The sequence below is a fragment of the Balaenoptera acutorostrata genome, chromosome 8 (assembly GCF_949987535.1).
Source record: "Balaenoptera acutorostrata chromosome 8, mBalAcu1.1, whole genome shotgun sequence".
Lineage (NCBI taxonomy): Eukaryota > Metazoa > Chordata > Mammalia > Artiodactyla > Balaenopteridae > Balaenoptera > Balaenoptera acutorostrata.
In genome coordinates this window covers 92,866,145-92,891,529 of record NC_080071.1, presented here as the reverse complement: position 1 = coordinate 92,891,529, position 25,385 = coordinate 92,866,145, and the positions used below count along the sequence as shown (strand labels likewise).

Below are 25,385 nucleotides of genomic sequence, written 5' to 3'. Positions count from 1 at the left end.
AGAGAGAGAGGGTATCTCTTCTGGGCCCTAAATCTGCGAGCGGCCAAGCGCCCTGGTTTCTCAGCATCATTTAGCCTCTGTGGAGGACGGCTGTCTGCAGGGGGACGTGCTCAAGGTGAGGGCACGAGGCGTTCCCCCCTCTCCCACAGGCGGGGAGGGGCTGAGGGACACTTCGTCTCTGTGTCCACACGTCATTTCCCTCTCCGGTCGGTGCCACCAAGGAGACCAGGAAACAACACTTCTGCCCAAGTAGCTACTCATCATCCCCGACATCATCAGACCCCTTCGTCTTCCTCGGCTGCACCCCTACTTCCCTCCCTGCATCCAGAGAAGCCGGGACCAGGGCTGCGATTGGCTGGAACCTGCCACTGCGCCCTCCAAGCATTTGCAGTTTGGGACGCAATGCCAACCCCATGAGTTCCTTTCATTTCTGCCTTCATTTCTCCCTCTCTATTTTATTCTCAAAGCAGACACACGGGCAGGAAACTTTACAGCTTTGTCCAGGCCTGCAATGACAAAACACCACACACTGGGCAGCTTACACAATAAAAATGTCCTGTCTCTCAGGGCCTGAGGCTGGAAGTCTGAGATCAAGGTATCGGCAAGGCTGTTCCTTCTGAGGCCACGAGGGAGAATCTGTCCCCGCCTCCCTCCTTGGCTCGTAGACGGCCGTCTTCTCCCTGTGTCCTCTCATGGTTGCCCCTCTGTCCATGTCCTAATCTTCTCTTCTGAAAAGGACACCAGTTATGTGGGATGCAGCCCACCCTAATGACCTTAGTTTAACTTGATGACCTCTGTAAAGACCTTAACTTCAAATAAGGTCACATTCAAAGGAGGTTAGGACTCCAGCATATGAACTTGGGGACACAACTGAACCTATAACAAACCTGAATGGCTTTCACGGGTCACTGGTCCACAGCACAGTTTATAGAAGGAGAAACGGAGGTGGAGAGAGGGTAAGTGGGCAGCCGCTCCCCGCTGGGATCAGAAACAACGGCTCCCCCTCCGGACGCTCACTGGGTGCCGGGAACCGTGCTGAGTGCCCCACCCGGTCCTGGCAACCACCCAGGGGAGGCACTGTTGTTCCCCGGGTTGTCGCCGGGGAGACCAAGACCAAGACCAAGACAGGTGGGGAGAAGAAACCGGTGACAGGATGTAGGTACTTCTACTATTGTGAGTGTTCATAGCTTTACTATTTTGAGGATCTTTGTCTCCGTGCTTGAACATCAGTTATCACTTCTTTGTCTTCTCATCTGGTTGCTCCCCCAAGATGTCTTCCCGAGGCCCAGCCTGCTTGGCCTGTCCTTCCCCCAGTGCCCCCATAGTCTCAGGGTAGACGTCCACCATGTTCCCCATGTGGGCGCCCAGCTTAGCACCTGCCCCTGCCTCCAGACGTCCCTGTAATACGGGAGTCACCTCTTAATAAAGAAACCACCTAATGCTGAGATAATCCGAATCTTCACTGGCGTCCCGAGAAACGTATGGGGGGAAGGTGTGTTCTTCACGGGGGGCACATGTCTCAACACCTCTGTCTCCCCAGCCACTTTCAATACCATCATCGTCCCCCCCAAACTCTGCTCCCCTCACTCTCAACCTGGGGCCCGCCCACTCTTCCCTCCCCACAGGCACCTCTGGCCTCTGTGGTCCCCCATCCTCCCCCATCCCCAGCTGTGTCTCTCCAGCCTCCCTGCCCCTGAGCTCCCACCATGAAGTCCAGGCACTGAGGTAACCAAGGCAGAGCAGCCGTCTCCAGGCTGGGAAGGGAAGCTGAGAACCCCCAGGGCTCGGGCTCCACGCATTTCTACGACCCAGATAAGGCAGAGAGAGCTCAACTGCTCTTCTAAGCTCGGGCCACGGTGGGCCATGGCGTCAAGACAACCTGAAATTCTCAAGACGCCAAGTCGGGCCCTCCCACCTCCCCTTCAGGTGGGGAAGGAGAGGAGCAGGTAACCATTCTGGTACTCCGGGGCCACAGTCCAAGGTGGAGAGCATGTCAACAAAAGGGATGTTTAAGCAGATGGACCCAGAGCAACGGTGAGTAGGTCAACTATGAATGGAATGTATGTGCTGTCTCTAAGGTAAAGGCAGACGATATCCAGGTGGGCGTGTTATTTGAGATACAAACACTTGGCCGCGTCACTCCTGGAGGAGAATCCTCAAATACTAATGATGGTGTTCACTTTCAGCCATGGGGGCCTTAGTCCAGTGGGCTCTGTTCCTTACACAAGACCTGAAGCAGCTGTGGGAGATCGAGCAGCCTCAGTGCCCTCAGCCAGCTGTTTTTAGGTGGAACCCAGCAATGTAAGGGTTTTATTCGATGTCTTTTCTGTGACGTGTGTTCAGGTCCTCCCTAGAATTGTAATCTTGGCTTTGTCAGTCCCCGAGACCCAGTTGGGCACGGCTTGTGCCTTCTGGAAAATGCTTCCTGTGACTTACATATTGCTACCTCTTCCCATATTTCCACGGAAACTTTTTGGATGACAATTTTAATGTCTATGAAGAAAATCTGCCTGATTAGGTAGAGGGAGGGAGACATATTTAGGTGAGTACTCAAAGACAACATGATGCGTAGAGAGTGGATATAAAACTGCTGAATGGGGGGTATGGCTATTCTCATTATAAGGTCTAGGCCCTGGAGGAAGTGGGGCTTCCTCTGAGCGTGTTTGTGTCTGAATGGGGAAGGAGATCCAGGGGCAAAGAGTAGGGTTTTCCGGGTCCCAAGATATGCCCTGGGTTCTTTCCTTGGACTTTGGCCTGGGGGTCCCCTGACTCTCCCAAGGGGGGCCGTGTGTCACCTGCATGGGTACCTCTTGTGCCTCACCCCTAGCCAAGCCCTCTGCCTTGGGCTTGGGTGTGGGAGGTTCATAGGACCTGGTCACCCACAGTAGAGACCCAGGGGCTGGTCACTCTGCAGAGTGGCATTGGTTCCAGCTCTGGGAGGAGGGAGCGTGGATTTCACAATTTGGAAATCGAGAAAGAAGTTCTGGGCACCCCACCTGTAAGTTTTAGGTGATATGATTTGGTGTTCTTTTAATCTCTCCATGGCGAGAGGCCATGACCTTTGCAGTCTTCAAGGCCTCTGTAGGACCCTGTGGGATAGCACAGGACAGGGCAGGATTCTCATTGCCAGGATGGCAGCTTGCCCAGCTCTGTCTTCCCAAGGTCTCAGCAAGGAGTCCAGGTGTGTGTGTGTGTGTGTGTGTGTGTGTGCGTGCGCACATGCACACAACGCACCTGCTTTTGTTGTGTGCAGTGGGTGCTAGGGCTTGTGCTGCAGGGACCCCTCCAGGTGGTGCGAGCCCCCAGAGATGCGGGTGCTGCACCGCGGTCACTCCTAGGGGCCAACCAGGTGATGGAAGTTGAGGACAGGCTGGTATTTTTTTTTAAAACTTTGGGTTTATTTATTTATTTATTTTTGGCTGTGTTGGGTCTTCGTGTCTGTGCGAGGGCTTTCTCTAGTTGCAGCAAGTGGGGGCCACTCTTCATCGCGGTGCGCGGGCCTCTCATTATCGCGGCCTCTCTTGTTGCGGAGCACAGGCTCCAGAAGCACAGGCTCAGTAATTGTGGCTCACGGGCCCAGTTGCTCCGCAGCATGTGGGATCTTCCCAGACCAGGGCTCGAACCCGTGTCCCCTGCATTGGCAGGCAGATTCTCAACCACTGCGCCACCAGGGAAGCCCCAGGCTGGTATTTCTGGAGCTCCTGCCTTTCTGGTGGGCCTGGGAGCAGGAGTACGAGAGGGGTAAGAGGGCCCACGGGCCACCACAGCCCTGCCAGCGACCCCCACTCTCCAGAACCCCGTCTGGGAGCTGGGTGGGGTCTGTGTGGCCTCTCATCTGTGGACAGCTCCATCCAGCAGCCCCAGGTATCGGCTGTCCCCCAGGAGACATGTCTCTGGTGGCTCAAGGTGGTGACCCATTGACTTGTAGTTCCCCAGCTGGAAGCCCTTAACCTGGGAGCCACCCCCAACCCCCAGTGATGCCCACAGACACAGTAAGGAGGCCAGCAGGTGGGGCGTGGGACTTCCTGCCCCACATGGAGGTGTGTCTGCACCATTTCCCTGCCCGCCTAGACCAGACCCCAGCCAGATTCTCCTTCTTGGATGCAGACTGTGGACTGTGGCCTTTCTGGGACTTCTTCTCTTGAGCTCCATCCTTACCTGCACATACAGGTGCTGCAACCTTAAACCTGGCCCAGTGGCATATACAGGGCTATGGAGAGCGGGACAGTTGCCTGTGGAGCTCATGTTATCAGGGGGACTGGACATATGCAGAGCAGACTGTAACCCACTGGGAGAAGTGTGAAGGAGGGCATGGATGCCATGTCCGGGGAGAGTAAGGAATTCCACCGGGGAAGGCTCTGCAGCGCCGGCACTGGCTAGCACTGACCTTGAACAGCAGGCCTGGGACACAGGATGGGTGACTCTTGATCTGAAGAACAAGAAATGGTCTGGAGAGCGTACCTCTAGCATCTGAGTCTGGGGCGTGGTTAGTAGGTGAGAAGATGGGCACCTAGAGGGGCTGAGGCCAACCTCACCTGCTTTCCCAGGCCTGGGTCTGTTAACACTCTCAACTGCATTAGTGTTGGTAGTTTCTAGAAAGTTCTACAATCATGTATGCTACAAAATGTCTCACATCCTTTCTGGTCCCCTTTAAAGTGAAATGATAGTTATTTTTGCAACCCGTTCCAACTTTCTCGGCCCTTTCTCGTGTTGCAAAGTAGAGAAAAGAAGAGACGGAAGACCAGGGCTGCAAGGACGTCTTTATTGTTCCTGGGAGGGAGCAGTATACAGAGCCGCAGTGCAGTCACTGAGCTTGTTAAAAATATCTCAATAAATAAAACAAATAAGCAACATATACACTGAAACAGAAAAAAAAAAAAAAAAGGTTAGCTGAGCAAATCATGGAGAAAGAGAAAGGGGAGAAGTGAGAAGAATTCCAGGCTTCCTTGAGACAATCATGCAGGGGCTTGGGGGTGGGAAGGAAGCACGAGGTTCTTTTTCTGAGAGCCTTGGTCCAGTTTAAACAGAATTGTACAGGAAGGCATTTCTGGCTTATTTTTTAAAATATACACTAAAAAAAGGCACTTAGAGGGAAATACAAATCCAAAATCCTTGTAAAATGTGTTCCTGAATTTAGCGATTTTCAGAAAGAATAAATCCCCGCCCCCTCAAAACATAAAAATAAAAAAATAAAACCCAGGCCTGGGTCTGTTCCCACCCTCAAACAGTGGCGAGGATGGCAATGAACATGTCACCGGCAAGAAGGACCATGAGCGCCACTTCCTCTGCGGGGACCGTCTCCGGGAGGGGGCCGTGTGGTCCGGGGTCTGTCGCTGTGCCCTTGTCTAGGCACCGTGCTGGAGCACTGAGAGGGGGGGCTTCCCGGAGGTCATTCGGGTTTCAGAAGTTACAGACTCGGATGCACCCCAGTTCCACGTGCGCTCAGCCCCGCGGGACAGTCTGGAAAACAAGGTAGAGGGAGGTTGAGAAGCCGCTGCATGGCTCGGTGTCCGGGGACCGCCCTCCTTCAGGGGCCCCCAGACGGGACAGGGCAGGTGCGAGCCGCTCTGACACCCGTCTCCTCCCTGTCCGCCCTGGAAGAAGCTGGACAGGTGAGCAGTAGTCAGGGCCACTGGGCACCTGCAGGCTGTTGCCCCCAGGGACCCAGGCCAGGCCTGGAGCTCCCCCTCCCCACCTCCGCCCTCTCCAGCTGCACCCAGACCCAGAGGGCCGGATCTCCTGTCTCCTGTGCCCACCAAAGCCTTGCCCCCCAAGGTGCCCTGCAGGGCGGTGCTGACCCCGTGGGTGAGCCGCTCCCGAGTGGAGCTTCCACGGAGAAGAGCAGTCCCCCGTGGAAGGGGAAGGGGTGCTGGGGTGAGGCAGCTGCCGGGCTTCGGGACAGCGGTGCGAGCAAAGACAGCTGTGGAGGGCTGGGGGTGAGGACGCGGAGAAATGGGACGGCCGCTGGGCAGGAGCTGTCAGAGGGGATGAATTTCTACAGCTGTGCTTTTGAAAAAACTACAGATTCACAGACAAACGCAAAACAAAAATGTACAGGGAGGTCGCATGCACCTCTCACCTGGTTTCCCCCACTGGTATCACCTTGCACTAGTCTAGTGAAGCATCACAAACAGAAGAGGGACCTCGGCACAGTATGAGGGCTTATTCACACCTCACTCGTGTGTGTGTGTGTGTGTGTGTGTGTGTGTGTGTTGGGGTGGAAGGAGGTTGTACCAGGGGTGTGTGTGTGTGTGTGTGTGTGTTGGGGGTGGAAGGAGGTCATACCAGGTGTGTGTATGTGTGTGTGTGTGTGTGTGTGTGTGTCTGTGCGCCAGGCAATTTCATCACCTGTGGATTCTGGCACCCTCCACTGCGATCAAGATACACAACTGTCGAATCCCCAGCCCCAGGAGGCCCCGGAGCTCATGCAACTGATCCATAAAGCGCAGGTGGGTCGATCAAAATGCAGCTCTGGGGCAAGCTTCCAGCCGCCGTCTCCAGAGCCCCTCACCCCCATCTCCACCACCTCCCGCAGGACCTGGCCAGTGAGGCTCCCAGGAAGCAATTCAAGCGACAAAGGCCACGCTCTACCAGAAACACCCCTGCCTTCCCGCTGGGAGGTCTGGTTGGGGAGTGAAGCTTGCTGCTGACGGGGAGGAGGGGGACCAAGTGATGTGGCAGAGGGAGGGGCATGTGCTGGCGGACCCAGCGGGCAGGGCCCCGCAACTCAGGACCTCACAGGCTGCCATCTGCGCCCACAGGCTTGCTGGAGAAAACGTGCTGGAGAGAAGATCCGGGCCAGGGTGTCCGACCACCAGACTACAGAGTGAGTGTCGCAGCCGCCGTAAGCCAAGGTCATAAGTCTCCACAGTGGGGACAGCGGGAGGGCCCCGGGGATATCACTGGGCATGAGCACCTGGCCAAGGAACTCGCGCTGCAAAGGTCCCACGCGTGGATGCTGAAGGGTCTGGGGGCGAGCGCAGAGGGCCCCTCACCTCACTCCAAGGAGGCAGCTCGTGGCTGGGGCAGCTGCTGGCCTGTCGCCTGCTGTTCTGGGGCCGTGGACTGCTGATTGCCCAATCCTGCAGGACCCAGTGCTACAGCACACCCAGCCAGCTTGCAGCCAATCCCGCATTTACAGCGTGTGTGCGTGTGTGTGTGTGGGTGTGTGTGGTTGTGTGGCCTGACGCCGCTGGGCAGGGGCAGCAGGAGGTATGTGCCTTGACCTCCTGCGCCCCAGCTCCCTCCCCATGGAACCCTGAGCTCCACACTAAAGCCCAGCTGCTCAGGGAACTCTAGAAACCTTTACTGCATCAAGACAAAGCTCTGCAAAAGCGAAGACACATTTTCCCTAAAACTCCAGTGCGTGGAAACACACATGCACTTCTTTTTTTTCCAAGTTCAGAGCACTCCAAATATGTAAGCCTTTTTAAGTGGTCCTGGGCAGAAAGTCAAAGGCTGCTCTCTCTTGGAGAATGTGGTTGTAATTAGATAATTAATAAGGGGGGCAGCTAGAGAAAGCTAAATGGAAGCCTTCCTCAGTGGGAGGAAATAATTACAGCAGTTTTTGATATACGAGCTGCGCCAGCCCTCCGAGGGGAAATACAGCATCATCCGTGGAAAGCCAGAAACGACAGGGCCGCCCCCAGGAGCGCAGGTTTCAGGGTTCACGCCACATGCCTGCGGGGCCCAGGGCTTGGGCAGGAGCGAGCGGCAGGTTCATTAGTCTTTCTGACCGAGAGCCTTCGGGGCCGGCCGCCTTGATGTCACCCTGACCCCAGCTGTGTCTGCTGACATGGGCGGCGTTCTCAGCCACAAATGAAAAACATCTGGGGCCCCGACAGCCTCCCGCGTGTGAGAGCCACCTGAAACCGTGTGCGTGTGTCCTGTACACAGTTCACTCTGCATCTGTCTGCCCGGCCAGGAAGGGGGGGCAGGCAGAGAGGCCGGGCAGCAGCTGGACTGAGAGGGTGGCCGTCCGCCTCTCTCACCCACACCGGACCATTGGGCACTGAGAAGCAACAGAGGGTCGTATTCGAATCTGTATCCCTAGGGCCTGACACAGGGAGGGACACATCAACAAAGCTCTCCAGAGTGTGAGGCAGGGGCGGGCTTAAGAGGGAAGCATTCATTTTAAGGCCTTCCACCCATTCACTGATTCACCCACCCATCCATCCATCCACCCACCATCCCTCCGTCTATCCCTCCATCCACCCACCCACCATCCTTCCGTCTATCCCTCCATCCACCCTTCCTTCCTTCCTCCCTCCTTTCTTCTCTCCCTCCCTCCCTTCCTTCCCTCACTTCTTCCTTCTTTCTTTCCACCCATCCATCCCTCCACCCACCATCCTTCCATCTATCCCTCCATCCACCCTTCCTTCCTTCTTCCCCCCCTCTTCTCTCCCTCCCTCCCTCCCTTCCTTCCCTCACTTCTTCTTTCTTTCTTTCCACCCATCCATCCATCCCTCCATCCACCATCCTTCCTCCCTCCCTCCCTTCTTTCTATTTACCCTCCATCCATCTACCCATCCTTCCTTCCATCTATCCCCCCCATCCACCCTTCCATCTATCCACCCATCCATCCACCCACCCACCATCCTTCCGTCTATCCCTCCATCCACCCTTCCTTCCTTCCTCCCTCCTTTCTTCTCTCCCTCCCTCCCTTCCTTCCCTCACTTCTTCCTTCTTTCTTTCCACCCATCCATCCCTCCACCCACCATCCTTCCGTCTATCCCTCCATCCACCCTTCCTTCCTTCTTCCCTCCCTCTTCTCTCCCTCCCTCCCTCCCTTCCTTCCCTCACTTCTTCCTTCTTTCTTTCCACCCATCCATCCATCCATCCATCCACCATCCTTCCTCCCTCCCTCCCTTCTTCCCTTCCTTCTTTCTATTTACCCTCCATCCATCTACCCATCCTTCCTTCCATCTATGCCCCCCATCCACCCTTCCATCTATCCATCCATCCATCCATCCACCTATCCATCTATCTTCCCAACATGTACTGAGCATCTTTCATGTGCCAGGAATGCTGTTAGCTGTTTAAAAAGCCCAGAGGTGAATCAGAGAAATCTAGCAGGGGAGGGAGTAACATGTTTATAAACAACTAGAGCTCAGGGTAGACAGTGACAACTTTTTTAGAGGAAGTGCAGCTAAGACTCTGCAACCAGAAGGGAAGGGGAAAAGTACCTTGGACTTGGTCGGGCTGCCAAAAAAAAGTAGGGTGAGGAATAAGGGTGGAGGGAGATGATCACAGATGTGAAATCTCTCCTAGTCAGATACAGCACACGCATGCACACATGCGCACACCTGAGGCTTTGCCAGTGGAGACTGGGGGGCAGAAGGGGCGGATCAGGAGGCCAGGAGCTGTTCACAGAAGCCCGGGGGCGTGGCCACGGTCCCCAGCACAGAGCAGACATCCAGGGCGCTGTGCCAGCTCTCACTGCCCCTTCAGCATGAAAAGTGGAGGCATCTTTGCCTCCACAGGCTCCTGGCACTGCCCAGCTCACTTGAAGGGGCTCTTCCTGTCAGGCTGCCCTTGCTGGCCCTTGCTGGCCCCTGCTGCCCCCCTCCTCCCGCTCACTACGCCTAAAACAAAGACCCCTCGACACCTGGGCTCCCGGGTACACTGTGCAGAGGTGGGGGTGGAACGTGCTAGGGGGAGATGAGCAGTAATGGACCCAGGGGTGGAGAGCTGACAGTTGCCACCTTCCCTGGTGGGTCTCACCCATTCTGCACGGGCCAGCCCCCCCTCCCTCGTGGGCATTTGTCCTGCACTGTTTTTCAACGGGGGCCCTCTGTCCCCTGGCCGGGCCTGCCCCCAGCCTCCTGACTGTTTGAACACAGCTCCCAAGAATGGTTTGGAGGGACAGAACCAACTTCGTATCACCAACAAAACGTGCCGTAAATACGAGTAGAAAACAAACGATGATTCGCGTCAGGCAACTGAGGACCACAGTGGGGAACCTGCCGAGCTAAGCACCACACAAACAGCCCAGTGAATGGGGATCCACCTTTCAAAACAGCGGAAATGATTATCTTGGGAGAAGGCAGAGGAGAGTGTGTGGATAAAATGAGAATGTGCTGTTTGGAAAGAGCATGAACAACCAGGAGATGGGAAAAGGGCTCTTGGAAATCACAAAAAGAATATTAGTAGACATTTTTATAAAATAATAGAAGCAAAATAGCAAAAGAGACACTGATGAAAAACCATTAATGAATTGGAGACTGACTCATGGAATCTCCCAGCATCTGAGCAAAAAGACAAGGTATGTGGAAAGGAGGAAGCGGACGCAGTCACAGGAGGGATATCGACGGAAGAGTCCCCACGCTCAAGAACGATCGAGGGTTTCAGATTAAAAGGAACACCGAGTTCTGGAAAAGAAACCCAACAAGACAAGCAACCGAGCCACATCACAAAGTTCTAGATTCTAAGACTAGAGAAAACCTCCTACAGGCTTCCAGACATAAAAAGAAACAAAAAAGAACCAGACTGGGGTGACTTCTCCTGTGCTCATACCACCTGCTAACTGACAATCCCAGGACGCAAAGAGTTTCTATGGAGAAGAACGGCGTCCCCGGAACTCTGTTCCCCAAGAATCCACGGACCCCGTGGGGAGGGAAAGAAACAGGAGGCATTTAAGACCTCAGGAAATACACCTATCAGGTCCCGCTTCTGGGAAACACTACTAGGAAACGTCTTCCATCAGGTGAGAAGTAGCTTGGGCTCTGTCTCTGGAGGCATGACAACAAATGATCTAACAATCCCCCCACCGCAAACCAGACAAACAGGTAAGACGCTTGTGGCCAGCACTCTTTCTGTCCCAAGAGGGCAGGGCGCTATTCTTCCCCAGCTGGGTCCCCAGGGTCTGGAGCAGCGCCTGGCACACAGTAGGTGCTCAATAAACACCTGCTGAAAGAGGGACGACAATGAGGAGGTCAGACAGACAGCAGAGGTGAAGGTCAGCCAGGTGACCAGGAGCTCCAGGCCCCCTGTAATGCCCGTGCTCTGTAACGCACTTGGACTTCCGTGCGTTCTAAGCGTCTGCCCCTCAAGACCAGCAGGGTCGGCAACACACGGAAGCTTGTGAGAAATGCAGACGGCAGGTCTCGCCCAGAACTGAGGAATCAGCACCTGCACTCTGGCAAAATCCCAGTTCTTCGGAGATGCTCCCCGAGCAGGAAGAAGTGGGTGATCGTGCGCAGCCTACATCATCCGCATCCCTGTTCAGAGACGTGAACCGTGGCTGAGATGGGCTGTGGCTGCCAGGGGCACGTGGCTGGAGAAACAAGGATTCCAGCTTCAGGATGCTCCCTGCTGGGGGCGGGGCCCCGCCGGCAGCCAGGCCCTGAGGCTGTGCCGGCCGCTACACTCCTGCCTGAGAGGCCCAGACACAGAGACCCCCCCGGGGCCCGCCCGGGACACGCAGTGGACACAGCGGTGCAGCCAGCCCGCGTCCAGCTCGTCTGGCTGCACCTCGGTGATCACCCACCTGAGTGCGCGGGCAGCAGGGGCGCCAGCGACAGCCCCCGCAGGGAGTCTGGGAAGGATCACCCACTCAGCCGGATGGGTTTTCTTCTTCCCTCTGGGCAGGGGATTTGAAGAGACCACGGGGCACTGGGTGCAGGCAGGCGCTGGACGCCTCCCTGCCGCCTGCTGGTCTGGCCGGGATGGGCAGTGCCAGTGGGTGGCCAGAACAAAGCTCATTCCCCCAGAGCCGCTTGCCCCGAGGCTGTTTCTGTGACAAATGTTTGTGCAGGGACGGGAGGAAAGAGCGGTTTTGCTTTCGTTGGAGAGAATGCGAAGCTTTGAGCAGCGAGCTCCAATCAGGCCTGGATGACGGGAAAGCACGTCAACAGGACGCCCTCCCTTAGGGACCAGCGGCCGAGGCCTGCCGGGGCAGGTGCCAGGCTCACCTGGGCGATCGGAGAGGCGGGGGTCCAGCTGCCCCTGCACATGGGGCCCCTCTGTCCTCCCAGTTCAGGCCCCCTCCCTCCCTGTGGCCCCTGGGCACCTCTCCTGGCTGTGAGCCGGGCCTGGAAGCCCCGAGGGGCAGAAGGGTAGAGAACTGGCAATGCCAAACGACAAAACGGACCCCGTCCCAATGACTATTTGGGAATCCACTTCTAAAACCCAGAACGGCAGGAGGGAGCCCGGAGCCATCCTCCCGTAGGCTGGACTCTATTAAGTGCAACTTGATTTTCAAAGGAGAAGTTTAAGGACATATCCTTGTGGGGCGAAGGAGGGACAGACAAAAGGCAAACTGCTTCCTCTCCCAGCAAATGTAAAGCAGAAAGCACTGGGCTTGTGAGATTGTTGCGTTTTTACAAGGTTCCTCCGGACGGCTGTCCCACCTCCCTCCCTCGCCCAGTCCTTCCCTCCCCCTGCGGAGTCCCTGCCCTTTAAGGGGCTGTAAGTGATCCCTGAACCAAGCAGCGGCTGGGAAGGCAGGACACTCTGGCCTCTCTTTACAGGCCCCTGGGCCCTTTGTTAAAGAGTGGGACAGAGGCTGCGGCCATGTGAGTCTCATTAGGCCAGTGAGAGGCAAGGAGGTGGCAAATGGGGCCAGAGTTAAGACCCGGAGCTTCTCTGCCGGGGGCTGGCCCATCCCTTCTGGACAGTCCTGCTTTCCCGGGAACAGCAGGGTGGGAGGTATCCCATCACTATACCACAAGGCTCCCAGGACCCCCAGCGGGTGGAGGGGCTTCTGCTGCCCTGCGGGGATGCCTGAGGCACTGCCTGCTCCTCTCGGCTCTGCCGGGACCTCAAAGATTCCAGGACCTGCGCATTCAGCTCGAGTGTGACATTCAGGACTGCTGCCCGGACACCGGCGCAGGCTGTGGGTTCCAGAGGGGCCATGCCGTCTGTGCTGGAGCAACCGACGCCCCCTGTGCTCTCTGCCCCCTCTCTGTGTCCCAGACAAGCCCCCTGCTTGCAGACGCCACCTGCCAGGGGCCCCTGCCCTGTTCAGGGTCTGGGGTCAGTGGAAGGGTGAGGAGGGTGGGGACAGGTGGCCCCTCTCTCCAGGCTCCGCGACTCAGGCGTCTGACCCCAGCCAGCCAGCTGTGCGTGAGAAAGAGGAATCCTCCTTGGAATGACCGCGTTTACGGTGCCAGGACTTTTCCGTGGCTCCCTGGGGGCTTGCAGGGGAGCTGCTGGCCTTGCTCCTGCAGGGGACCGAGAACGTCACGTCCACTTAGAAGTGGAAACAGCGCTCTCTCCCCCTCCCTCCCTCTCTCTCTCTCTGTCTCTCCCCCGGCCCCGGCTTGGGCTTGGCTTCAGTGACTCAGGCTATGTCTGCAGTGACCTGTCGGCCATGGGGAAGTAGCCCTGAGAACAGGCTGGGGAGGGGGCATGCTTGCCTCTGGGCGTCCAGGCAGGTCCCTCCTACTTGGTGCCTCCCAATGTCACTGCTTGGAGAGACCGCCCTGCAGAGCCCACCCCCGGCAGCCCGAGACTCCCCAGGGCCCGCCCTGCTCAGATTGCAGGGGAGCTGCGACAGGAAGGCCAGGGGTTCCCACAGACCCATCCTCAGTCCTGCTTCGGAGGGAGACCGTCCCATTTCTTCTCCATGAGTCACGAGACACGAGACGCTGCAAAGGGTCCTCCCACGCTGCAGAGACAGTGAGGGCGAGCAGTCCCGAGTAACCAGAGACAAGGAGGATGCAGCCTCTTCCGGGTCCACAGGCCTCCAAACCCAGGAACTAGTTTAACCGGTGAATTATGATTTCTCCAGATGTCACTACATTCAGCTTCCAAGTAAAACTCCTGAGTGTTAGAGGGTGGAGTAGACAGTCACCCTGCAGGCGCCCCATTTCAGGCTGGAGGTGCAGGAAGTGCCTTTAAGGATGGTCCATCCAATGACATCATTTCGGAGATGAGGAGATGGGGGCCTGGGGTTGGGGGTGACTTATCCCAAGTCACCAGGCAGGTGCAGAATCACCAGCAGAACTCAGGCCAGCTAAGCCCTGGGCCGGAAATCCCTCCTCTCCCATGACCGACTCCATGCCCACAACACCCTTCACTCGGGTCCAAACCTGGGGGCACCGAGTGAATAAATGTCTCTGCACATTTGACAAAGGAGTATCTGAAGACACAAGTGTCCCAGTGACGGCAGCACCAGCTCGAGAGGATATTAACTGAAGGGTTTCTGGCATCAGGCATCCAGCTGGACGTTGGCATGTAATGATGAGGAGGGCCTGCTCCCTTGTCCTCAACCAGTTCATAGTTCACTTGGGGACAGACAATAAAATAAATTATTACAACAAAAATGTAATGTGTGCTAATGAAGGTATAATAGAGGTACGTAAAGGTCTACAATTATTTTACTTTAAAATACAAATATTATAAATACAAATGATTATAGCAAAATATAATGTTACAATAAAAGTATTAAAAGTCACATAATAAAAGCACAGAGAATGTAACGATTAAGTTTCCAGGGCTTTGGAGAGCTCTTCACGGGATCAGGGGCTGGCGCTGGGTCTTCAAGGAGTCTGGTCCTGGGCAGGAAGGGGCAAGGGCCCCGTGGGCAGAGGCGAGGGTGCACGGGCACACGCGAGGTGGGCTGGAGGAGGGTGAGGATATGGGGGTAATGGTGAAGGCAACTTTTGGGGGGACAGAGATGGGCAGGACCCACAGAGCAGTGGGGAGGCAATGAAAGGGGTAATAAGGAGTGCACCGCACGATGAGCTGGGCTTTCCCGAGATAACGGTGGGGCGGCCCCAAGGATGCCAGGATGGGGAGACCCCGGCGGGGCCTGGGTGGGGCGGCCCCCCCTTGTGGTCCAGGAGGAAAGGGCTGAGGACCCTGGGGAGACGCAACAGCGCTGGAGAATCAGCAAGAGGTGAGCGGTGACCGAGGGTCCAGCTCGGGCAACAGGAGGGGTCGTGACCCCAGGGACTAAATGGGGGTCACGAGAGAAGGTGTTTTTGTGGGGAAATAAGACTAGTGCTGGTCGGGCTGAGTTCTCAGTGCTTTCGTGACACCATGAAGGCTAAGTTCACTCAGCACGGTGTGCGGCTTGGAACCCCAGAAGAGGGTTGGGGGCTTCAGACTTATGAGCAAGACCCTCCCCTTGGAAGGGATGAGGGTACCTTGCTGTGCTAGGATTTGGACCCAGGCCTCTGGATCCCAAACCCGGGCCTCATTCTCCATCTCTGAGCCTCCTGTCGGGGGCAGAACTGGGGGTTGCAGGCCTTTAGGGTCACACTTTCAGGGGAGGTGGGGAGGCTGAGCGGGGACCATCTGGAAGAGGCCGGAGGAGCTGGCCGGTAGCGCCCCATGCTGGTCGGAGGACTGCATCGCAGGGGAGAGCTCCGACCTGCCCCTGGCCATGGGGGCGGTCAGCAGGTGACCTTGGGGAGGGCAGGTCCAGTGCAGTGGGGACTGGGCTGGCTGCGAGCAGTCTTCTGCACGTTTGGAGCACAGAAAGCATGCCGGGAACTGGCTTCCTACATGGATTCTGCCCTCATTTCCACGTCTTCAACATAAACACACCCAGGCCTGGAGAGGCTGCAAACCCGTCGGGTCACAGAGCAGAGGAGCGAGAGCTGGGAATGAAACCCAGACTCCCGCTGTCTCCAGAGCGTGCCACCCCATCTCTCACGGGGGAGCACGGCCTGGAAAATGCGAAAGAACATTTCCCGCAAATGATGAAACATGGGGGATAGAAACACTGTTTCCAGGAATGCATCGGCGGTGAGGATGACCTCTGCCTGACTTCTGCCAGCTTTTAGTTCCCCGATTAATCTCAGAAAAGTAGGCAATTTTTAAAATGCAAAATGGTTTACAGAAATAACTGCACCTAAATCTATTTTATTGGGCCCTCTTTTTTCCAACCACCCAGAAAAAAAATATGCTACTTTTGAAATATTACGCATATAGGTGTGCACATCCAGAAGAATGCAAAAACCTTACTAAGAATCCTACTATGACCCAATCCCCGGTCCTGTCCATCTCTGGGAACCCTGATTTTGGCAGCCTCTTGAGATACGGGATTGATTTTGACAAACCAACAGCAGCCAGGGGGCCCTGGCGGGAGGATGTTCTTCTAGGCACAGGGATATGCCAGCTTTCTGGAGACCAGCCAGGGGCTGGGCTAACCCACCCCTTCGGCAAGGCCTTTTGCTTCCCAAGCTCTGGATTCAGTTACTTTTAGCCCATTTCCTAGTCTCAAACCTCAGCACCGCCTGAGTAAAACTTATCTCTGTTGGGAAACATCATACTCAGAAATCGACCAGCCCACACTCAAGCGTGGAAGGGCCTCAGGGGTTCGGGTAAAACTAGCTCATAGAAACAGGACGGGGTGAGTGAGCGACCCCCAGCTGGACCGGCCACGTGGCCAGGGCTGAGGTGGGAAAGCGCTGACCCACCTGGTGGAGGTCAGCCCCGGGGTCCTGAGGAAAGGTGTGCGCAGTGGGCTTGGGGTGGGTTCCACGGGAGCAAGTCAACACCCCGGCACGTGGTGAAATAAAACTGAACGTGCGTGTTTAACGGCCGATGAGAGCTGAAGGGGAAAGGGAGTGAATGGACGGTCCACTTAGGAGGTAAATGGCAGAGGTAAGCGGTCCACGAACAAGCCCGGCTGTTAAACGTCACCTCTCGCACCTGCAAGAACCCAGCTCCTCCTGCACAGCCTGGCTCTCTGCCCCCAGCGGTCACTAACTCCAACCGAAAGACATCCGATGGGCCCCAGGACAGGCGCTCAGGTGTCTCAGGGCAGACGCAGAGAGAACTCGGCGTTCCCAGACCGGCCACCCCTCCCAGGCAGCCCGCAGGCCCCGCCCGCCAGCTCCCGGCCCCAGCGAGAGGGCGACCCCCGGCCTGTGGCTCTCGTGTGTCTTCCCGCTGGGCTTCCACGCGCCGCCCACAACCACGGCCTCCTGCTGGCGGGTGAAGCCGGCGCCCTCCTCGCTCACCCCGTAGACCTGCCCGGGGAAGGACATCTCATGGACTCTCCTCTCACCCCCAGCTGACACCTGGGGGCCCTCAAGCCCCAGGGGCAGCAGACACAGAAACAGAAGTCAAGTTCACGCCAGCAAACCCCGAGGTAAGTCTGTGAAGAATCTCGTACAGATGCTCCAGCTCCTGGCAGCGAGGGAGTGGGGTCCCGGGGGCATTAACAGGGGAGTCTGCTGTCAGCCGAAGAGGATCAACCGGGGGTCCCCATCCACCGGATAAGGTCAATGTTACCCTGATGATCTTCAAAGCACCTGGAGTTGGTGTCGCCTCTGGAAAAAGCGTTAGATATTTCCTCCTAAAAAAGGCATCCATCACTCTCCTTCCAACTAAGAGCTGTAATTCCCAACCATTTGCTTTTGAGATTCAAACTTCTAATTTCGCAATACACAAATCTAAGGGCTCCTTTGTCTGCACTGAACCTAGAAGGACCTGTGAATGTGGGTGATAGACTCTGTTCTTTTTAATTGACATACAGTTGATTTACAATGTTCTGTTAGTTTCTGGTATACAGCAAACTGGTGATCCAATAATACACATATATATTCTTTATATATATCTACTCTTCTTCAGATTCTTTTCCATTATAGGTTATTACAAGATACTGAATATCATTCCTTGTGCTATGCAGTAGGTCCTTGTTTATCTATTTTATACATAGTAGTGCATATCTGTTAATCCCAAACTCCTAATTTATCCCTCCTCCCCGACCCTGCTTGCCCCTTTGGTAACCGTAAGTTTGTTTTCTGTGTCTGTGAGTCTGTTTCTGTTTTGTAAATAAGTTCATTTGTCTCATTTGTTTTAGATTCCACATACAAGTGCTATCACATAATATTTGTCTTTCTCTGTCTGACTTCACTTAGTACGAGACTCTTATCAGCCCACTGGTAACCGCCCCGTGCCGACTGACCCTGGGGACTGAGCAGTCCAGTCTGGGAAGGGCAGGTCTTGGGGGACAGGTGCTCTCAGGGGCCTCCTTGGCCTTGGCTTCCACGCGAGAGTTTAGAGTCACGCCCTCATCCCAGACGGCTCTCGGCCCCCAGAGCCAGGTAAAGAGATACACAAATACTTTCATTATTGCTCGATTTTTAAAAATCCAAATTTCCTGGATTGAAATCCCACATGTATAAATTATAGCAGGCTCAAATCAATTATAGCAGACTCAAATAAATCTTACGGAATGTATTGTGTTTTGAAACCATTTTTGAGTAGGAAAAAGAAAACCCTGAATTACTCTGTATTTTCCCACACAGCCACAGAAGACGGCACGAATGAGAAGTGACCGCCCGTGTGTGTACGTGCATTTCTGGAAGCAAACCTCAGTGGGACCCCATGTCCTAGATGGTGCGGTGACACAATGTGTCCCTTCTTTTCTACAGGCTTCGTGGAACCACTGGCTCTTCGGAGCCCCCTCCTAAGCTGGGGGCTGCCGGAGCAAAGCATCTGAGAGCAAAGGCCCTCCCTGGATGCCCGGACAGGGCGGTGCTGACCTCTGCCCCGGGGCTGTGACCAGGCCTGACGCTGGGACGTCCTGCAAAGGCGGTGCTGCCCAGCATCGCTGAGCCTGCAGCCTGGGCCCGTCTCCCCTGTCTATAAAGTGGGCTGGTTCTACCTGCCCCACGTGAGTGAGCACCTGGCATGTAAGGGATGCTCACCTTGTGCTGAGAAATCCATGGGGGGGGACGTTACAAATGAGGCCACCGGCGCTCAGGGACGGAATCCTGTTCTGTGTCACACATACCGGCTTCCCTGGGGTTTGGGATGACCGTGCACTGCAGGCTGAGAGACTCAAGTAGCCTGACTTTACGGTACAAATACAAATAGAGTTTTCTTTGAAATGCAGCCGCTCAACAACTAGCATCTATCGCGCACACAGCGTGCGTGGAGCTCTGCTCTAGACCGGCAGGCGGGATGGACAGGGCAGGGCAGGGCCGAGGGGCTTCAGGGCCTTTGGTACTTAGATAGTATGTGTGTTTGTGTGTATACACACATGCCATCATATCCCATATATGTGTGTATATATGTACCACATATATACACACACCCCCACACACGTACGAATATCATGTACAAACACTCAGACGTACAACGCCGCACCCTTCTCTAAGGAGGGTCACCTCTGTCCTGAGTTTGCTGCAGTCGTTAACTACTGAATTCACAGTTTCGGGGTAGAGGTGATGCAGTCACATTGGTCCAAACGGGCCCATCGCACGGAAGTTGGCGTGAATTCGGGGCAGAGTTCGATCAGACCCCGCTACTCTCCTGGGCGTGACTGCTCAGTGCAGCTCCACAGGTCCAGGAGTTCTGGGGATGGCTGAGCACTGGAGAGCAGATGGAGAAGAGCCTCTTTGCACCCTGGAACCTGCCCAAGGAGACAGGACTCCCTCTTCTTAAAAGAACGTTTTCAATCACTCAAGTGCCAAGACTTCCCTTCTCTTCCTTTCTGGAAGAATCAGCCTGACAGTCAGTCGTGCAAATCACAGATGCCCATGTGACAAGCAGAGCTGTGTATTTCCCAAATATCCCCCTGTATTTTTGCATTGATTGCAACAATACTCCTGAGTTTGAACGCCGGAAACGACTACTTTAATTAGAAAGATAACAGCGCTAAGACCCAGAGACAGGGGATGAGACCTTGGAGTTATGACCAAAGCAGAGTAGCTGAAGTCTGAATATTTGCTATCACATTTCTGACCAAATCAAAGGCTACGCTCCTTAAGCGGGAATCTCCCTTGCATAATCTGCCCATTTTTAATGCATTTATTTACCATATGGACTCCAGCTTAACATCCTATAGTAATTTCTTTTGCCAAGACAGACCCATGAATATGGAAAGCAGTGTTGATGTCAATGTTTAGAAAGGGATTCGGCAGGTCCTTTAAATCTTAGATCCAGCAATCCACCTTCCCTTCCAGACTCTCTTTAATCAGGCTTTGTCAATAAATAGGTGAGATACAGATGTTCTGTGTAGTTTTAAAGAATTCAGGTTGAATCCACTTTAAAATAAAACACTCTGGAAGCACATACAGAGGAGGAAAGTTAACAGACAGAAGAAAGCTTTAACAAAACCCCAAATGGAGGCAGTACTCTGCAAATCAGCGAATACACCTTGAACCAAAGATAAGAATTCGAATAATGCTTAGGGGAAGCACAGAACAACCCAAACGCTTTCAACATCGAACAGGAGTTACTTCAAGGAAATCTGGGGTATAGAGGCTCACGTTTGGTAAACAAATAAATGAAGCCACGGTTACACTCTGAAAAAGTTTTATATGTTAAAAACTTTAGTGAAAAGTTCCTTTAGAAATTGAGCTTCTCCCAAGATGAACCTGAAACAACTTAGTTTAGACAGTTTTCCCAAGGCACACACCCATTTCGCAAAGCAGAGTAACCATGTCTGAGGCTCCAGGACACGAGAGGGACCCCTGCGGTGTCAGACTGTCTTCCCTCTCATCACAGGGCTGGTCCGGTGGGGGCGAGGGTGGCAAGGCTGCAACTGCAGACAAGGTCCCGCCTCTCCCGGGGTGACGTGTGGTCCCTGCTCATCCAGGCCGGCTAGGGCTCGGCTCCACAGGTCACTCAGGACTCGGGCTGGCAGGGTCTCCACCGTCTTGTAGCTGCACCGTTGCAGGCATGTGGCCTTCCAGCCGCTCGGGCAGTGGAAGACACACTGAGGTGTCCCCCACTTCCTCCTGGAGATGCTCCGGAAGCTCACTGGCTGAAGCCAGTCACCCTGCCCAACCGCAGCATCCGGGGAGCGGGAGGGGGAGGGCCAAGCTTTGGTGGTGCCGCTGAGTCGGCCCCAAGGGCCAAGGCAAGGTTTTTGAACAAAGGTTTGTCCAAAACACAAAAAGTCGGTTGTAGATGGTCACTTGGGAAACCATCTGATCATGTGATTACACTACTTTCTCCAAATGTGGGCATCAGAGTCCTGAAGGTTGACGGGTAGCAGAATCACGGCTGGGGAAGCTCAGTGTTTTGGGGGGAAAGGTGCAGACAGCCAGATACTGAATGAATGTGTGAAAGAACTTAACTTTTAAAAAAACAGTCATTAAGGTCAGCCGTAAGGGCAAAACACCAAGGCGAACACAATGACGTGAATCCACGTTAACTTGGTAGCAATGGGGTCTCACTCACGAGCTCACACCCTGTTTTACTGAGATGATGTGGTGGCTGGAAGGGTGGTGAGGTGAGTTATTACTCGGCTTCGAGGTGCCACCCCTGCTTTCCTCTCCTCCCCCCAAGTGACGGGCCACCTGGTCCTCAGGACAGCGGCAGGTGTCCTTGGTGTGAAGTGTCCGTCGGGACGGTGACTTCAGGAGGCTCGTCGTGCTGGAGGGACCCGCAGTGTCGCTGCTTGATGCCCCAGGGTTTTGTGAAGGGTCCTCGCTGAGCTCAGAAGAAAGCTCCACAGGGCTCGCGTGAGCTGGCCTTTCACTGAAGTCCTCTTGGCACCGCTGCCCTGGGGTGTCGTCCTCGTCCAAGCGTGTTCTTAGACATTGCTAATGCATTTACTCCAAATTTGGTCTTTCAGGGCTGCCTGGACAAATGCCTCTCCTTCTCCTTCCCGGAAGTCACCCTGGTCACTTCACTTCCAGGACCAGGAGGTGTGGCTGGGAGACTGGCTCGGGACGTCCCTCACGGGGAAGCTTCTCCTGCTGGTGGGGCTCTGTGCTGAAAACAGGGTTCCCACTGACCAGACGCATGACTCTTCCACTGCCCCCACCTTGCCTCCCAGCCCGCTCACCCTGTTCAGCTCATGGGCATCACCCAGAACCGCACACAAAATGGCGGCCTGGGTGCCGTACACACACCCAACATCCCCCTGGCTCCAGAAAACAGCCTAAAAGTTGGCTCTCTCACATTCTGAGTGAGGTGAACTCAGGGTTGGATGAGGGATTACCGCGTACACTGTGCTCATCTTCAGAGCACCAGCAACCCTATGGCATCTTCTGGGAAGGAACTTGGATTCTCCCTCATACCTTGTACCATGGACTAGAGAAGCAAAATCGAAGCTATTTAGTGAACCAGAAAGATGTGGAAGGAAACCACTTTCCCCGCCAATATAGTTTAGTTTGAGTTTCAGGAACTTTAATTGTTGAGTTGAAGGCATAATTAACACTAAGTAAAGCTGTGACCTTGGATATTTACAGGGGTTCAGGGGTTAATGTCATTTCACCAGCAGCTGGGGACTCAGATCCCAGGAGAGGGTCTAGGCAGGCGGGAAAGCATGGGAGCCGTGCTGTCGGGTCTTTAGAATAAAGTTCACGGCACATTTTACGTCTCAGCAGGAAAACCATTAGCTTTTATAAGTTAAGACTGCAAGTTAAAATTACAAATATACTTTAAAAGTGTAAAAACTACCTTGGATCCCTTTAGGAAATGACCCTACAGTGTTCAGTAATATACCCCCACCCCATCTCCCCAGGGCTACGTGGCGTTTACGATCTGGTTTGCAGGATTCTCGGAGATCTCGATGGCGAATTCTTATCATCACCCTCAAGATCGTCAAACGCAATCTCACCTGCTGGCTGGCGCCAACCCCCAGGACATCGGGAAGGTACAGTCCCCAGACCCAGACGTCCTCTGCTGGGCTGTGGGCTGACACAGCAGACACTGAGGACACTGCGTAGCCACAGGGGCAGAGTCATAAATAAAATTCCTGGGCTGTATTCTTTCCTCGGTCAAATGTGCACAATAAACGCACGAGAGGTCAGCTTTTCACCTTCCGTCGCTTTGCCTGGATTAAATAAAACTGGCTGAACCAGGCAGCACGTATCAGGGTCTTGGCGGGTCACCCCGTGGGCACTGGGAGGGAGGTCGGGAAGAGTGGACCACGCCCAGAGGAGGGGCCCCTCCAGCGCCAAAGACAGGCCAAGAGCAAGGCGGGGACCCTCAGGACCAGGCAGCAGGGACCCGGAGCAGGAGGTGGCACAGCTTCCCCCCATCTCCCGTTTGGGAGGGTCTGAGCACTGAAGGCGCGAGAAGCTGACCCCAAACCCTGAGCATCCCAGGGACGCGTCTTCGTGTGTATTCTACACTCTGCCATGTCTTCTTCCACAGATGACACTCAGTGGGTGACCCCTTGGCCCCTCTGCCTCCTTACCCGCCCCGCCCAGGGGAGGTGAAGTGGCGTGACTGGTGGATGGTAGAAGGGGAACTGAGTGCAGGTCCTGGAACCCCCCTCCTGGAGCGGGAGCTGGCTGCAAGGAGGGCGTTTCCCATCCACCCTCCAGCAGTTCCCCCGACTCCCAGGCCCTGCGGGGAGGCCCACCTTGGTCCAGCTCTGCCGACACAGGGTTGAGTCTGCCTGACCCTGGGACCCATCATCTGTAAAGAGGCGGGACAGCCTACCCCAAGAGGAGTTTCAGAGCCTCAGTGTTGGGACTTGCCTCAGGGCTCAGGCTGCTTTGCAAAGGAAGGTCCCATCAGGCCCCGCTAACCCCTCCTGTCTCCCCTTTGCCACCTGCTATCTGAGTGACCTTGGTCACGTCTTGTCCCCAGCTGCTGGACCTCACTTCTCCCAGGTGGAAGTGGCTGGAGGTCTCCACGACCCTGGGGGTCTGGTGATTTTTGAGAATCTTGGGGACAGCTGAGAGCTCACTCGCACGTCCCCGCGGGGGCACGGCTGGCATCTGACAAATCTGTTTTAAGACCTGGTTAAAGCTGTGGACTCCTCTCTCTCCCCAGAAGATGCCCAATGCCGTGAGTACACGCATTGCCTTCCTGGGGAGGAGGCTGGTTTAACCGGAATATTTCTGAAGGGAAGGAGGCTAGAAGGAACCCAGATAAACACCGGGGGACTGGGGGGGAGGCGAATCGCATTTAAAGTTGTGGGTCCAGATGGACTGAAGCCAGACATGCCGCCCACGGACCCCTGGCTTCACGGAGCAACTCTGATCGGCCATCGATTACTGACGTCTTGCAGATGCAAAAGGAGAGAAAAGCCAGTTCCGTACATCTTACAGCTGGGAAACCAGTAAAAACACAGCCCTTCAGCTTTCCATTCCTGAGAGCCACCTCCCTCTCCACAAGGCACAGACCGCCCCCCCCACCAAAAAAAACCCCATCCGGTCCCCTCTGGACACCCCAGGAGCTGGGGTGCATCTGACCCCCCTCCCCCCGGGCGTCAGAGTTCCTCTGCGGCCAGGCTTCTAGAAAACTCTTCTGCTCAAGCGCTGAATGTTTTCCCTGATCTGTCTTCAAAATCCCAATCCTTTTCTTTCTGCTGGAATTAAAAGCTGGTGAGCGGTGAAGGACGGGCTGGCCGTCACTCCTCCTGGGTCTCCTGTCCCTGCACTTCCGCTTTCTCTCCCTATTTCTCCTATTTGACGTGAGGAAAGCCAGCCCAGCTCCTCCGAGATGAGAAGCTGGAGGAGGGAGCGTGAGGTGGATTTTAAATCCGCAGAGAATTTAAGATGAGTGCCGCGGCAACCCCACCGTCTGCACTCCCATGGGCCTGCCGCCCCACCTGTGCTCACAGGTCCCCGCTTCTGGGTGAGGACAGGCCACAGGGTGACGTCAGTGGTCTGGGGGGGGGGGACAGTCCCCAGCCCCGCCTTCCCAGTAAGACAGGATTCGCACAAATGCCACGCTCTCCTCCAAGGGACATCAGGCACCACAGGCAGAAAATGGAGCCCCAGAAATGCAACAGCCTTGCTGAGGTCTCTAGAATTAGCAGAAAAAAACGGATGCTGGAGGAAAAGAATCATCAAAGAAATGTTGATGTCCATCTCGCCCCACACCGCCCCTTCCCTGAGTCCCCTGGGGCCATGCTGACCAGAGGGCGTCCAGCCCTGTCTGAACACTCTCGGACTCAAGCTCTGAGGATGGGGCAGACCTCTGCACGCCGGGCAGCTCCAACCGACGACCATCTCAGGTTCTGATCCCTGGGCCTCACCGGACAATGCCCTGGGCCCATCACACAGGAGGTTCCACTGTCAAACCCAGATGCCCTCGGATGCGTGTCCCCTGGGAGCCTGGCTCTCCCTGGGCGCACACCTGGACCAGACTTCCTGTCCCCCCGAGGCCCTGGCTCTCAGCAGCTGGGACTGCCCTAGGTTTCTGCAGAGCCCCTCGGGAAGCATCCTTCTACTTTGTGAAAAGACGCTCTGTCTTTGGAGAGCTCTTAAGATTGAGTTATCACTTCTCAGCGATCCAAGCAGATTCGTTCCCTGAAAGCTCCCTCACATGGAACAAAATGAATCCGAGAGTTACAGACAAATTCGCTCCTCCCAAGGAGTTCTCCTCATGAATTTAAGTGCTTTTACAGATCATTAACTCCCTGGCCAAGAGGCCAGAGCAGGGAGGAGGCTGAGCTGGGTGTTGGTGGCTGCAGCCCCGAAGGCCAATCAGAGCTGGGCTGAGGGGCTCTGAAATGACACCAACAGGAGTCAACGTTCACCCAGATTAAATCTGCACGTGCTTCT

At 55.2% G+C, this 25,385-nt stretch overlaps 1 protein-coding gene across 1 annotated transcript in view; it reads right to left on the bottom strand.

Annotated features, from left to right (window-relative positions):
- Positions 1–4,759: 4,759 nt before the first annotated feature.
- TWIST2 (twist family bHLH transcription factor 2) overlaps positions 4,760–25,385 on the bottom strand; it is a 51,038-nt gene continuing 30,412 nt past the window's right edge. Inside the window, exon 2 of the mRNA XM_057550689.1 lies at positions 4,760–5,460. The gene's annotated coding sequence lies outside the window, so the exon portion shown is untranslated. The remainder of the gene's footprint in view (positions 5,461–25,385) is intronic.